Source organism: Carettochelys insculpta, chromosome 4 (assembly GCF_033958435.1).
Source record: "Carettochelys insculpta isolate YL-2023 chromosome 4, ASM3395843v1, whole genome shotgun sequence".
Classification (NCBI taxonomy): Eukaryota; Metazoa; Chordata; order Testudines; family Carettochelyidae; genus Carettochelys; species Carettochelys insculpta.
In genome coordinates, this window is record NC_134140.1 from 104,333,249 (window position 1) to 104,347,770 (window position 14,522).

Genomic DNA, 14,522 nt, shown 5'->3' on the forward strand with positions numbered 1-14,522 from the left:
CAAGATTGGATTATTTTCTAAAAATCTGCTCTAGGAATTATTTTGAAGTAAATGTTATTGTATATGTTCTACAGAAGATCTGATTGGATGATCACTGTAATGCCTTCTGGTCTTGAGTTCCATGAAGCTATGTATGTGGCACTTTATTAAACCCTGTGGACTTCTCTGTCCATGTGGCTGAATTGCTTCCAGCACCAATCCCTGTTGCACTTATGTCCCCTTAATTACAGTCTTGCCAGAGAACTTAGCCTTTTGACTCCAGTTCGACTGATCATGATACACCTTATCAATCATTGCGCAACAGAAATGGGCCATGGAGACCATCCTGAAAGTGAAGGATTTGAGTCATTTTCGGCAAAGGTAAGCAAAATCTAAGCAGTCTTAAAAAAGAGAATCCTAGCACCATCTTCTTTGCTTTTAAATTAATCAGGGAGGAGTCTAGCTGGGATGCTTGCTGATGATTCATGCTACATCATAGCATGCACAAGAGAGAGAGATACAACAGGTTTCAAATCTTGTTAGTAGTAGCTGAAGCACATTAAGTGTTATGTGGTGTAGCGATATGCACTGTATGTTTGCAACTTCTAAAATGCAATGCCATGCATATTAAATGCTCCATGTCAACTCTGCTGGTGCATTTGAAAGGTTCCCTAGACTGTTGTTATGTATTGCACAGTATTACATTAAGAAGCAGTAGGGAACCTAAAGTATGTGCCAGCAAGATCTACACCCATCAATTAGTGCATAGCACATTATTGTGTTTTAGAAATCACACGCTTCTAGATTGTATTAGTGGGGCCACTACATAGACAAGCCTTAAACAAATAGATTATTTTGCCTATACAAACACATTTGGTATTAAATAATATTTTGTGTTTTGATTTTTTTATGCATTATTTGGTTTCATGGTCAGTTTATCACTTCTTATTAGTGAATATCCTGTTATGAGACTCACTTTAAAATTGAGTAAGCCTAAATAATCATTTTTCCCACAAAAATAATGCACGAATGAATTTCTTTATCTTTCTTATGTAAAACTAAGATGGAGGACTTGTTCTTCTAGTGTATGTCTAGCAAAGTAGCTTGCTCTCTCGAGATCACAAATTTATAAAATTAAGTGTGTACCAGTATTAGTTTCTTAAAGAGTTTGCAGAGATCATGATCTGTGGAAGTTCTGCAAACTTATTATTTTATTGCATGTGTCTTCAAGTTATGTATTTAAAATGTGAATCATCTAAAGTATGTTTCTATCCTTCTTCATTCTGTAGAAAAGTTAGGAAATATGAATCCTGGAGATGCAAAAAACAGAAGGCAAATAAAAAGACCCAGACTCAAGATATTTGTGCATCATTATAGTTTCTTAACTTTTAGGGCTGCCAACATTACTGAGAACCGAGGGAGAAGTTTAAGGAATATGAAACTAGATGGTTTTTTTTACACTTCTGAGGTAAAATAATATTTTCTCAATGACACCAAATGTAATTTTACAAGTGGAAGACGCTGAATTAAATTATTTAAATAAAAAAGCAATTTAAAAAACTTCTTACATAAAAGCACTTTTTGTGGTTGTTCCTTTCCTGGCTGCAAGGTATTTATAAAATAAATAATTTAAGAAGGAAAAACTAGTGGGAGTAATAATATATCATCTTTTCTTTTGCCATATGAGGCAGGGATATTTAGTTTTCATGTTCTCCCACTGACTGACAAAGTTCTGGTATTTTCATTGGAACTTATTAGCTTATTTAATGACTTCAGCTAGAGGTAGTTTAGCCTTTAATTAAAATATTATTTTCAGGGTTTTTTAGTGTGTTAATGAGACAACAAAAATGAATTCATTGAGAGAAGGAAAGGATATCTAGACCTTACAGCAGTGCAAGTTAAAGCCTCATTACCAGCTAATTATGCAAAACAGTAGATAAATAAAGCTGTTATAGTGTAAAAAAGCCCCAGTGTGTTACCTAATGACATAAATTGTTTACAATCTATAATGGGTAAGATATCATGCCTTACTGAAATTATTAAATGCATATTTAACCATAATACAACTTGAATCACTATTGCTTTACAGGTATAAGCATGAAGGCAACAAAACAGAAACACAGACTGCTCTCATGAATAATTCTGTGGTCATTATGATAATCTCAGAAATCTTCAGAGGAAGATGTATGTTCTATGGTTAGCTGCAAAAGACAAGATACTGTCAATTTCTGAATAGAGCAGAGCTTAACATTTGGTATTACAGCCAACACTTTCAAAAGTGACTAGTGATTTTGGGCCTCATTTATAAAGGGAGTTATGTGCCTATCTGACACTTTTGGCACAGAAATTCAAAATTAAATCTTCCAAAACCCCACTCATTCATCACCTAAACTATTCCAGCCTCGTGACGGAGTTCATCAGTGGAAACTTACCTAAAAAACCACTACAGAGCATGAGTGCAATTCTCATTCCTTGGTCTAAGACTGAGGCCAAGTAGGATCCTTAATCTAGGAGTCACCCTTTTCATTTTGCTTATAGGGGCTAATTCAAGAGCTCTACTGAGGACACCTAGCAAACTCAGCCCCACACATAAGACTGCCCATATCTGAGAAGGAAGTGTTGGTGGTACTTGTTCCATGATACATTTTTTAGCTCAGTGGGTAGAGCATTCACACAGGGGTATGTCTACGCTAGCCAAAAACTTCAAAATGGCCATGCAAATGGCCATTTCGGAGTTTACTAATGAAGCTCTGAAATACATATTCAGCACCTCATTAGCATGCGGGCGGCCACAGCACTTCGAAATTGACTTGGATCGCTGCCGTGCAGCTCGTCCAGATGGGGCTCCTTTTCAAAAGGACCCTGGCTACTTCGAAGTTTCCTTATTCCTATGAGTAGATAGGAATAAGGGGACTTCAAAGTAGCCGGGGTCCTTTCGAAAAGGAGCCCTATCTGGATGAGCCATGCAGCTATAAGCTGCGTCAATTTCGAAGTGCCGCGGCCGCCCACATGCTAATGAGGTGCTGAATATGCATTTCAGCGCTTCATTAATAAACTTCGAAATGGCCATTTGCATGGCCATTTCAAAGTTTTTGGCTAGTGTAGACACAGCCAGGATGTTGGAGACTCTGTGTTAGCCTCCTGCTCTGGCTGATGAAAACATGGATTTGAACTCATTTCCCACAGGACTATTCAATCATTCTCACTCTGCCATTGCTTTTATGTATACTTAATTATTTGTTCAAAATGGAATGGGCTCAGAAGGAAAGATTGAGAGACCCACACTTCAGAATACTGCAGTCCAGTGGTTAGTGCACTCATCTGAGAGGTACAAAGTGCCTCACCTACTCTCCTGTACAAATCTCTTGTTCTTAGTTAGCAGAGGGGGAAATTGGGTCATGGTTTCCTATAACCTGAGAGAATACTCTGTGTTAAAGGTTATAAGGGAAGAGTTGTCATTGTCCTCCCTTCCAGCCATTTTATGTACAGTTAGGCAGATATTCTTGCAAGAAAGAGCAAGGTGTTTCTGCTGCCTGAAAGGGCACCTAGTTCTCCATATGTGTTGGATCAGGAGTCTTGGGACCTCAGGAAACCAAGCCTAAGTGTTTCATGTTTGACACCCCAAAATAGCAGTCACTTTTGAAAATCTTGTCCACTTGTGACTTAGAAAAATGAGATTCAGTAGATAAAAACGGACATAAAAATACAAGTAAACAAAATTCAAATGTGCATGAAACACAAATCTGTTAAAGATAAATTGTTAAATTACACATGCACACAAATGACTGTGGGAGATATCATTGGACCAATGGTTTTTGTTTTTGTTTTTGTTTTGTTTTGTTTTTTGTTTGGTTTTTTAATTGCTAAGGAGACAAGTACTACATATGCAGTAGAAGAGCTAATAACAATTAGGAACAAAAAAGATTATGAAAGTCTCACTAAGATTAAGGATATAAATTAGAAGATTAAAATATGAGCACATAAACACAGTACAGTGAAAAACTGTCACAGTGGTAGTGGAGGTACAGCTGAAAGAAGATATTAAATTTAGGAAAGAGATAATATACTGAATATGGAGCTTGTCTAGCATATCACAGTTAATTTAGATATAAGTAGGGAAAATATTATGTGGGACGGAAGAGAAAGTGAGACAGGAGATGAGATGTGTATGTAAATAAGAAAACCTGTAAAATGATCTCAGCATTAGTCATGATAATTCCAATTACTGTTATATTGACTAGGAACCACAGACTCAATTAGATGTTTAAGAATACAAAAAAGCTAATTCCTTGTTCAACTTGTTCAGAGGTCAACAAGCTCAGAGCCTGTTCCAGAAAATTGTTTATGATGTGAGGATCAACATAGAGGTGGATGAATGGCTTTTTATAAGAGCATAAACTGAAATGGTTTTTAGGTGTCCTTTGTTTCCTGTAACATTTGGTTGTCTTGTCCACAGGCATTTTTTGTGCCACAAAGTAAGTCCTCCAGGAAATGCATCAGTGTTATTCTTTATTCAGTCCATTTATTCTTCTGAGAAGCCCTGCATACTGGATTATAATAATTAAAAAAAAAATCAGACCAGGACAGTCTGCAACTAGGGGACAGTAGTTTTGTTACCTTATTTCTGTTTGTAAGAGAAATACTTTATTAGGAACTTAAGCTCACTGTTGCCGATCATCTGATTAGTTTCTACGATGAGATAACTGGCTCTATGGATAGGGGAAAATCAATGCATGTGATTTATCTTGACTTTAGCAAAGCTTTTGACGTGGTCTCCCACAATATTCTTGTCATCAAGTTAAAGGAATGTGGATTGGATAAATGGATGGTAAGATGTATAGAAAGCTGGCTAGAAGGTTGGGCCCAGCGAGTAGTGATCAACGGCTTGATGTCAGGATGGCGGTCGGTTTCTAGTGGAGTGGCCCAAGGTTCGGTTCTAGGTCCTGTTCTGTTTAACATATTTATCAATGACCTGGATGAGGGATTGGATTGCACCCTCAGCAAGTTTGTGGGTGACACTAAGCTGGGGGAGAGGTAGATATGCTGGAGGGTAGGGATAAGGTCCAGAGTGACTTAGACAAAATTGGAAGACTGGGCCACAAGAAATCTGATAAAGTTCAATAAGGACAAGTGCAGAATGCAGAGTCCCAAGCATAGTTACAGGCTGGGGTCTGACTGGCTTAGTAGTAGTTCTGCAGAAAAGGACGTGGGAGTTGTAGTGGACGAGAAGCTGGACACGAGTCAACAGTGTGCTGTTGTAGCCAGGAAGCCTAATGGCATATTAGGTTGCATCAAGAGGAGCATTGCCAGTAGATCCAGAGAAGTGATTATTCCTCTTTATTTGGGTTTGGTGAGGCTTCATCAGGAGTACTGTGTCCAGTTCTGGGCCCCCAGTTATAGGAAGGATGTGGACACGCTGGAGAGGGTCCAGTGGAGGGCGACCAAAATAATTAGGGGGCTGGAGCATATGACCTATGAAGAATGATTGAAGGAACTGGGTCTGTTTAGACTGCAGAAGAGAAGACGGAGCTTCCTGGAGGGAGGTTGCAAAGAGGCTGGAGAGAGGCTGTTCACAGTGGTCGCAGATGGCAGAACACGGAATAGTGGTATCAAGTTGTGGTTGGGAAGGTCCAGGTTGAACATTAGGAAAAACTTTTTCACTAGGAGAGTGGTGAAGCATTGGAATGGTCTACCCAGGGAAGTAGTGGAGTCTCCATCCCTGGAGATGTTTACATCTCAGCTCGACAAAGCCCTGGCTGGGCTGATCTGATGGGTTTGGTCCTGCCTAGGGCAGGGGGCTTGACTTGATGGTTTTTTTTCGGTCTCTTCCAGCTCTATTGTTCTATGATTCTATTATATCACTTTTTTAGTCTATATCCTATAACATTCTACAGCTGAATTGATATTAAATTCTGTTGGGTGATATGACAGGACATGCGCTCACACTGGTAGAGCAGAGACTAATGAGCTCTTCTGGGCCTGTTAATACAGTACACCTCCAAGGCTCCTTCTGTCTGGAGGTGGAGGGGCTTAAAAGGCAAAAACCTACCATCTACAGGTGCACAGAAAACAAGGGGTGGAAAACGGGCTGCTCCACCTCAGATGGCTGGCAACAAAGGAAGGTGGTGGTGTGGTGGGGCTGGCCCATCTCTCAACTGGTGTAAGTGCAGCTGTAAGGAGGAAAGATGGTGAGTTACATGGTGAGCAACTGTGAGCAACAACCAACACCACCGTGAGCCAAGGGATAGGAATAACCTGTGAGCAAAGCCATCTGTAACCTGCATAATGGGCCCTGCCACACAGGGACTCCAAGGTGCTTCTGGTACTGGGCTGATGACAATGCCCTTCCCCTGCTCTATGGGCTTGTCACCAAGGGGAGTGTCTGACCATGAAGGGGTCCCTTCATGGGTGGTGGGTGAACTGGGAGCAGCCTTGCCCTCCCTGGCCCCCACCACATACCTACAGCTCGCATGGCTTTCTGCAGAAGCAGCTGCTGATTCTTGCTTATAGACTATTGCTGGGTGCCACACTACTTGGAGTGTCTGGGGTCAGTCCACTGCCCTTGTGGCTAGCCCACTTCCAGTCATGGTGGGTGCTGGGAACCTTGCCCCCCAGTGCCTGGGGGTTCATCTGACCTCCCGTGAGGCTGACAGCAAGCTGGTGCCTGTGCTTGCGGGCTGTCTGCTGGGTCTGTGTCATGAACCCAGCCTTGCACATGGTTCCATGTGCTGGGACCACAGCATGAGGTCCTGTCCAAGCCAGCCTGGTGATGCTTGCAGCATGCCCTGGGGTGTATGATGCACTGGATACTCACTGGAGAGCACCTCACCCAGCTCAAGGATGCCTGGGAGGGAGCATGGCTGGTGAGGACCAGCTCCAAGCTGATCACAAGGGTATTACTGCTGGCTTGGGAGGCTGTGTGTATGTCCAGGTCCGGCGGGGGCTGGGACTTGGATGCCTGCTCCTCCTCCTCTGGAAGCTCCAGCTGTGATGGGAGGACCTCTAGAACTGGAAATTGGAGGTGATGTGTTGTCCCCGCCCTCCGCAAGATGTCATGGAACTCCTTGTAACTGAGGCAGGTGGCTGGTCCTGCTATGGAGTGTCAGGCAGCATCCTGCACCTAGACACAGCCCTGCTGGAGCTCCTTTACCTTTGCCCAGATCTGCTCCATGAATTGGGGGGAGGGGAGGGGAGGAGGTTGTTCCATTCGTCCATGGTTGTAGCCATCTGGGCATAGGCAGGGGTATAGCAGTCCTTCACCTCGGGGTCCTGAAGTATGTCTTCCTTGCCCCACAGGTCCAAGAGGACCTGAACCTCAGGCCTGGTCCCAGAGGTGGGCCTCCTCTTTGAACTCCATGCTGGCTCCTGGGACTCCTCAGTCTGCTCCCTCAAGGGTCCAGGAGACTCTCGGGATGGCTGTCTGCCATCTGGGAAGGCTCAGACAAAAGGAGTAGCTGCATGGGTGTGGGGGGGTCTGCAGATGGTACCTCTGCTCTTTCCACGCTCTCAGCTTCCTGCCACAGTGTTTTTGGGACTTCCTGTGATTTTAAGAAGGGCCAAAGAGCTCTGATTGCTGTGGACAGGGTGTCCCCTGGGGCACCTGCGTGGTGCCCTGGACACCTTTTCTTTCAACAGAAGCACCACCACCCTGGAACATCCAGACCTGTGTTTTATTGACAAAGGCATTCTTCCTCTTGGGAAGCCGGTTAGGGGTGTCAACAGAAGTGCTGGGTTCTGTTGATTTAGTGTTAACAGAACGCATTCAGTAATCTGGACCCTTCCTGGGTTTTGTTGACAAACCCCAGTTTTGTCGACAAAAGCCTCTAATGTGGACATAGCCTTACTACTTGTATAACTTTTGTATGTCCCTTCTTTCAGTTTGCAGCAGGGTACCTCCCAGGAGCACGTTTTTCACCTCTCCCCTACGCCATACCTCTAAGTATTTTATTTTTCCATGTCTGGATCTTTTCTATTTCAGCTAGTGTTTTCCCATATCCATTATAGCCATAGGTGAAATAGAAAAAGCTAAGAGTTGGAAAAATAAAACGATCTTTCAGGTGTGATAACTAAAATTGAATGCTGTTTCAGAGGTGAGCAGGCACCATTGATTTATATTGTCTCAACATGTATTAACCCACAGAAACACATTATTAGCCACTTCCTAACATTGAGTCTGTGACCTCATTGAGTTTTCAACAGTGACTTCTAGATCTCTGACTTAGAAGTTTCACCTAATGTGTGTGAAAAGTTCAACTTCTTTTTTTCAATATGAATTAATTTGCTCTTGTCACTGGAGAAAATTACAGCAGATTTAATACAGACAGATCTTTTGATGAAATCCTTTTACGATTCCTCATAATCTTGAAATTTTCATTCATCTGAATAAAAGAATGTGAGCAACACATTTCGTCACCTTGCCACCAAGGTTATCCTTTAGGTTATTAATAAACATATTGAATAACGTTGACCTCAGTGCTAATCTCTGAAGTAACCCACATGTAAAGTGGTTTCTAAAAATGGAAAGACATTTATGTTTACTCTTGGATTCCTGTTGGTCCAGCGATTTTTAATAGTTGGTAAAACTTGGTTTTCACTTCATGGTTATACAGCGTGATCTAACGGTTACAAAAGAGACATGGCAGCCAGGACTCCTGCTGTCTGCACATGGGTAAATCATTGTGGGTACGGTTATGCTGTTTGCCTTAGACCAGCTTCAGGTGCAGTGTGAAATTTCATTGCCCCTGGGAGAGCAGAGAGGCACTCTGCCACAGAGACAAGGTGCATCACAGAAGTACAACACGCTTTCAGCATCTGCTGGCTGTGACAGGGCAGGAGGTTGCCTGTTTCCTCCAATAACTAGTTTATCATGTGGTAGCAGCATCCAATAAAAGTTCCATAACACAGTAAACACAGCAGCTCCCAGTGACCTGCAGTCAGCATAGACATTCTAGGCAAGCCTGGGAAGAAAGTTGAATTTGACCTGATATTCAGACATAGATACAAGTTAGAAACACGTGTCTGGTTAAATGATTATTAGCTAGCCACAAACATTCTTGTGCCTTCAGTTGGTGTGCAGAGAATTATGGTGCATGTATATTGAACTAAACATCATAATCACAATCAATTCAGGATTATGTAACATGACTAAAACATAAGCTAAGTGTTTAAAAAAAAGTTACTGTAGTTATGATCCTAAGTCCATATCCCAACACCTAAAAAAGTGCCCTGACTTTCAGAAATTCAGAGCACTCAGGACAACAGGAGCTATATATGTTTAGCCTCAATGTAGGTGAAATTATTTGAAACATTCCAGAATTTTAAATGTCATTTTAATTGGAAAAAACCCCACATTTTTATTTTTCTCCATTTTAAGGTTAAAATTCATTGCTGCAGCTAGTCAGGGAAGTTTGCCTTGCTGGGCAGTCCTACCTCTGTAATGAAAGGGTCATATTTTTAGATCACCATAACCTGGAAAAAAGGAAGAAGGAAAAACAAAAACATTGTGAAATGTTGTGCCACCTGTTTGAGTTATTTAATCATTTAAGGTCCTGTTTGCATCACTTCTCTTCTTAATTCCTGTTTTGGTTCAGTTACCAAAAAGTTAAGTATAGTTTTAATAGTGTATATTTTGGAAAGCACTTAAACCCAGATTTACCTGTGACTGTCACATGGGAGAAAGTTAAATAAAATATATGAAATTGTTTCAAGTGAAGAATCTCTCTAGTTAGGTTTATCTAATGGAGACCTGGTTGGGTAGTATTTTTCACCTGTATTGCTTACAGAAAAATGTTAGACTGAATTTCTGTATTCTTTGTCATGGACATTGGAATTGTTTCCTGTAAAACGGAATAATGCAGGAGTGTTCTCTTGGATGCCTATTCAGAGTGGTGGAAGGGAGTTGATACAGAAGAGGTAAAGGGGACAGTAAGTACCGTTTGCATAAACTGGCCTATTTAACTTTACCTGGATGTTATAATATGGCATGCGAACCGTTGCTTGCGAACAGGGTGGTTGCTAACAGGAGGGAGTTTTGAGAGGGGCTCTCCTGGGGAAGGAGGGGGCAAACTACAGCACCTTTGGGTAAGTGGCGCTCTGGATTGTGTGGGTGCCTGGGTTTGGGGGTTCTGGGCCTGGGTTTGTCTGTTTATTTGGTGTTTGGAGTGCTGAGCTGTTTATTTGTTTGTTTGTTTGAGAGGCCATGAGCTCAGGCTGGCCATGTGCTCAGGCTGCGTGCCGATTGACTGAGCGGTAATCAGAGGGAGGGGCTCTCTCAGGTAGGCCAGAGCTCTAAAGCCCTGCTGGCAAGCGACCAGGGAGCATGCGATCGGGTGCTTGCGACCAGGGTGGTTGCTAACAGGAGGGAGTTTTGAGAGGGGAGTTTAGAGGGGGAGCTTAGAGGGAGCTAAGGGACCCGCTGCAGCATGAGGAGCGGGGGGGCGAGATCGAGGGATGTCAGTGGTGGGCAAGTGGTTTGGGGGCGTCTGGTATGGCTATGAGGATGGCAGCACCCACGGAGGCTGCTTGCAGCGTGCTGGCTCAGATTGCATGGCTTCCAGGCCCAGTCCTGCTCTTCCTGCATGCATGCACCACACCAGATCTGTGGGGCTCCAGGGACAGCCATAGCCAGATGAAGAGTTGGTAGCTTTGGCTGGGACCCAGGGTGCAGCTGGGCTGCGAGATCGACATCTTCCTGGAGGACGTGGGGCTGCAGCAGCTTGTGGCCAGGTGCAGAGAGGCCAGGGGAAGGGGGACCTGGGGGCAACGAGAACTGATAGAGGGCAGTGTGGTGCAGTCGGGAGACATGGGAGTGGATGGGGAGAAGGGGACAGGGAGGGAGGATCTGGGGGTGATGGTAGCCGATGAGAGGCAGAGGGGTGGGGAGGAGGGTCCTGGGGAGGCAAGGAGGTCGTCACATGTGGGGACATGTGGCACCAGGGAAGTGCAAGAGGTAGTGGGACCATATCCACGTTCTCCATACCCCACTGCCTTGTGGGTTATCCTGGAAAGGAGCAAGGCTAAGGGAGTAAACCCTGACAGAAAATCCGGAGGGGAGTCCTAAGGCGGTTCTGTGCCAACTTCTGGCATTGACCCGGCAACTCCTGCAGCTGAGCTGGTACCAGACGTAGAGGTTATCCTCTCCTTTGGACTATATCAGTAAAGCCGAGAGAGGAACACTGGCGTCCCAATAATCACCCAAGCAAGCGCCTGGAGAGGTAGTCCAACATCACTAACAGCATTGAACCAACACAGGAGGTAACAGATACCAGTTATAAGCTCTTGCTCGATTGGCATAGAGAACGAACGCCAGGTGTTGCCTCCGATGGTGGGAGAGATCATCACATCTCACTGGACAGTCACTACCTGCCTCAAGCTGGGCAATAGGGTACTGTTCCTCCACAGTTCACCTGCCTCACTGGGTGCGTGAGGCTTAAGGTTCTCAAACCTGACAAGTGACCTGAAATTTGAGCACCAAGGAAACCAATAAGAAAATCAACAAGAGAAGGAAACCATCAAAGTTTTAAGCTTGCTTGCTGGAATGTGCGGACCATGCTGACAGGTCTGACTGAAGATCTTCAGGACATCAGGGACACCCGAAAGACCACTGTCATCAATGAGGAACTGAAGAGGCTCCAAGTTGACATTGCTGCTCTGCAAGAGACGTGACTCGCAGATTCGGGATCTCTAAAGGAAAAGGACTACACCTTTTTCTGGCAAGGTAAAGCCCGAGAAGAACCCAGGGAGCATGGTGTTGGCTTCGCCATCAGACACACCCTTCTACAAATGGTGGAATTAGTCAAGGGTGGATCAGAAAGACTCCTTCAGGTCATACTTCAAACTCACGCTGGTCCTGTCCACCTGATCAGCACTTACGTCCCAACCCTGTACGCCACACCGGAAGTAAAAGACAAGTTTTATGATGTGTTTAGTGCTGCCATAGCGCAAATACCTGCTCGCGAACAACTGTACATTCTGGGTGACTTCAATGCGAGAGTTGGAGCCGATCGTGACTCGTGGCCTTCCTGCTTAGGCCACTTCGGTGTGGGAAAAATGAATGAAAATGGTCAGCGTCTTCTCGAACTTTGCAAGTACCACAATCTGTGCATCACAAACACATTTTTCCAAACCAAGCCACAGCACAGAGTGTCATGGAGACACCCACGCTCAAAACACTGGCATCAACTAGACGTGGTCATCACTAGATGTGATAACCTCAAAAATGTCCTTCTGACACGCAGCTATCATAGTGCTGACTGTGATACAGATCTTTCGTTAGTTTGCTCCAAACTCAAGGTGATTCCCAAGAAGCTGCACCGCCCTAAACCAACTGGAAGGCCCCGCATCGATGCCAGAAAGACAGCTAACTCAGAGAGAGCTGAAAATTTCAGAGCGACCCTCGAGGAGAATCTGTGCAGCAGCCTTGGGGATGCCAATGTGACATCCAGATGGCAGCATCTGAGGGATACAATGTACAACATGGCCTTGTCGGTGTTTGGAAGAAGAGCTAGAAACACAAATGACTGGCTCGAAGCTAACTCCGATGACATGATTCCAGCCATCGAAAAAAAGCACGCTGCGCTCCTGGAGTACAAACGTTCGCCAAGCCAGAATACCCTGCAAGTGCTCAGAGCAGCCAGAAAAACAGTACAGCAGATGGCCAGGCGCTGTGCCAACAACTACTGGCTTGAGCTATGCAGCAGCATCCAGACCAGTGCTGACTTTGGTAACCTCAGGGGAATGTACGAGAGCATCAAGAAGGCATTAGGACCCACCCAGAACAAGATGGCACCTCTGAAATCCAAATCTGGTGATGTCATCACTGACAAAGCCAAACAGGTGGAGCGCTGGGTCGAGCACTACTCCGAGCTGTACTCATATGAGAACATTGTGGTCGACTCAGCCTCGATGCCGTCGAACTCCTACCAGTAATGGATGAACTGGATCAGGAATGTGGATGAACTGAAGAAAGCCATTGACAACATTGCAGCAGGAAAGGCCCCGGACCAGGATGGTATACCACCAGAGGTAATCAAGTGTGCCACAGACACTCTCCTGGAATCCCTACATAAGCTACTGTGCCTGTGCTGGAGAGAGGGAGAGGTTCCACAGGACATGCGCGACGCTAACATCATAACCTGGTATAAGAACAAAGGAGGCAGAAGCGGCTGCAACAATTACCATGGAATCTCCCTCCTAAGCATCACTGGTAAACTGTTCGCTTACGTCACCCTTGGCAGACTCCAGAAGATTGCTGAGAGGGTGTATCCTGAATCACAGTGCGGATTCCATGCAGAGAGATCTACCGTCGACATGGTCTTCTCTCTAAGGCAGCTGCAGGAGGAATGCAGGGAGCAGAGGAAGCCACTCTATATTGCCTTCATCGACCTAACCAAGGTCTTCGACTTGGTCAGCAGGGATGGACTGTTCAAACTGCTCCACAAGATAGGTTGTCTGCCACGGTTACTGAAGATGACCCAGTCTTTCCACGAAGACATGAGAGGAACCGTCCAATGCGATGGCACATTATCGGATGCTTTCAACATCAGGAGCGGCATCAAACAAGGATGCATGCTTGCTCCGACATTGTTCAGGATCTTCTTCGCCCTCCTCCTTAAACACGCCTTTGGATCTTCAACAGAGGGCATCTTTTTGCACACAAGATCTGACGGGAAACTGTTTAATCTTGCAAGGCTGAAAGATTAATCTAAGGTGTGGGAAGTCCTCATTAGAGACATGCTGTTCGCAGATGTTACTGCTGTCATGTCACACACAGAAGACCAGCTTCAGAAGCTGCTGGATCAGTTCTCCAAAGCATGCAAGGACTTTGGGCTCTCCATCAGCCTAAAGAAGACAAATGTACTTGCTCAGGACGTTGCTGATTCTCCATCAATCAGCATTGACAACTATACGTTAGAGGTAGTCCACGAGTTCGTTTACCTCAGGTCCACCATCACTGACACCCTGTCCTTGGAGACTGAGCTAAATAGGAGGATCGGTAAAGCAGCCACAACTCTGTCCAGACTCAGCGAGAGAGTGTAGACTAACAACAAGCTGTACACTCACACCAAAATGCAAGTCTACAGAGCCTGCATCCTCAGCACCCTCCTTTACGGCAGCGAGACTTGGACCCTGTACACCCGCCAGGAAAAGAGGCTGAACGTCTTCCACTTGCACTGCCTCAGGCACATCCTTGGAATATCGTGGAAGGACAGAGTGTCCAACACTACCATCCTTGAGCAAGCTGGAATCCCAACCATGCACATCCTCCTCAGGCAGCAGCGGCTCTGCTGGCTTGGCCACGTCCACAGGATGAATGATGGAAGGATTCCAAAAGACATCCTGTATGGCGAGCTAGCCTCTAGCAAAAGACCTCTCGGATGCCCCCAGCTGCGCTACAAAGATGTTTGCAAGAGAGACAAGGGAAGGGAAGTAGACATCAAGCCAGACAGCTGGGAGGAGCTGATGGAGGCAGGAACTATACAAGGGCCTTCAGAAGGGTGAGTTGTGGATCAGACAGCTAGCAAAGGAGAAGCAAGCCCACAGAA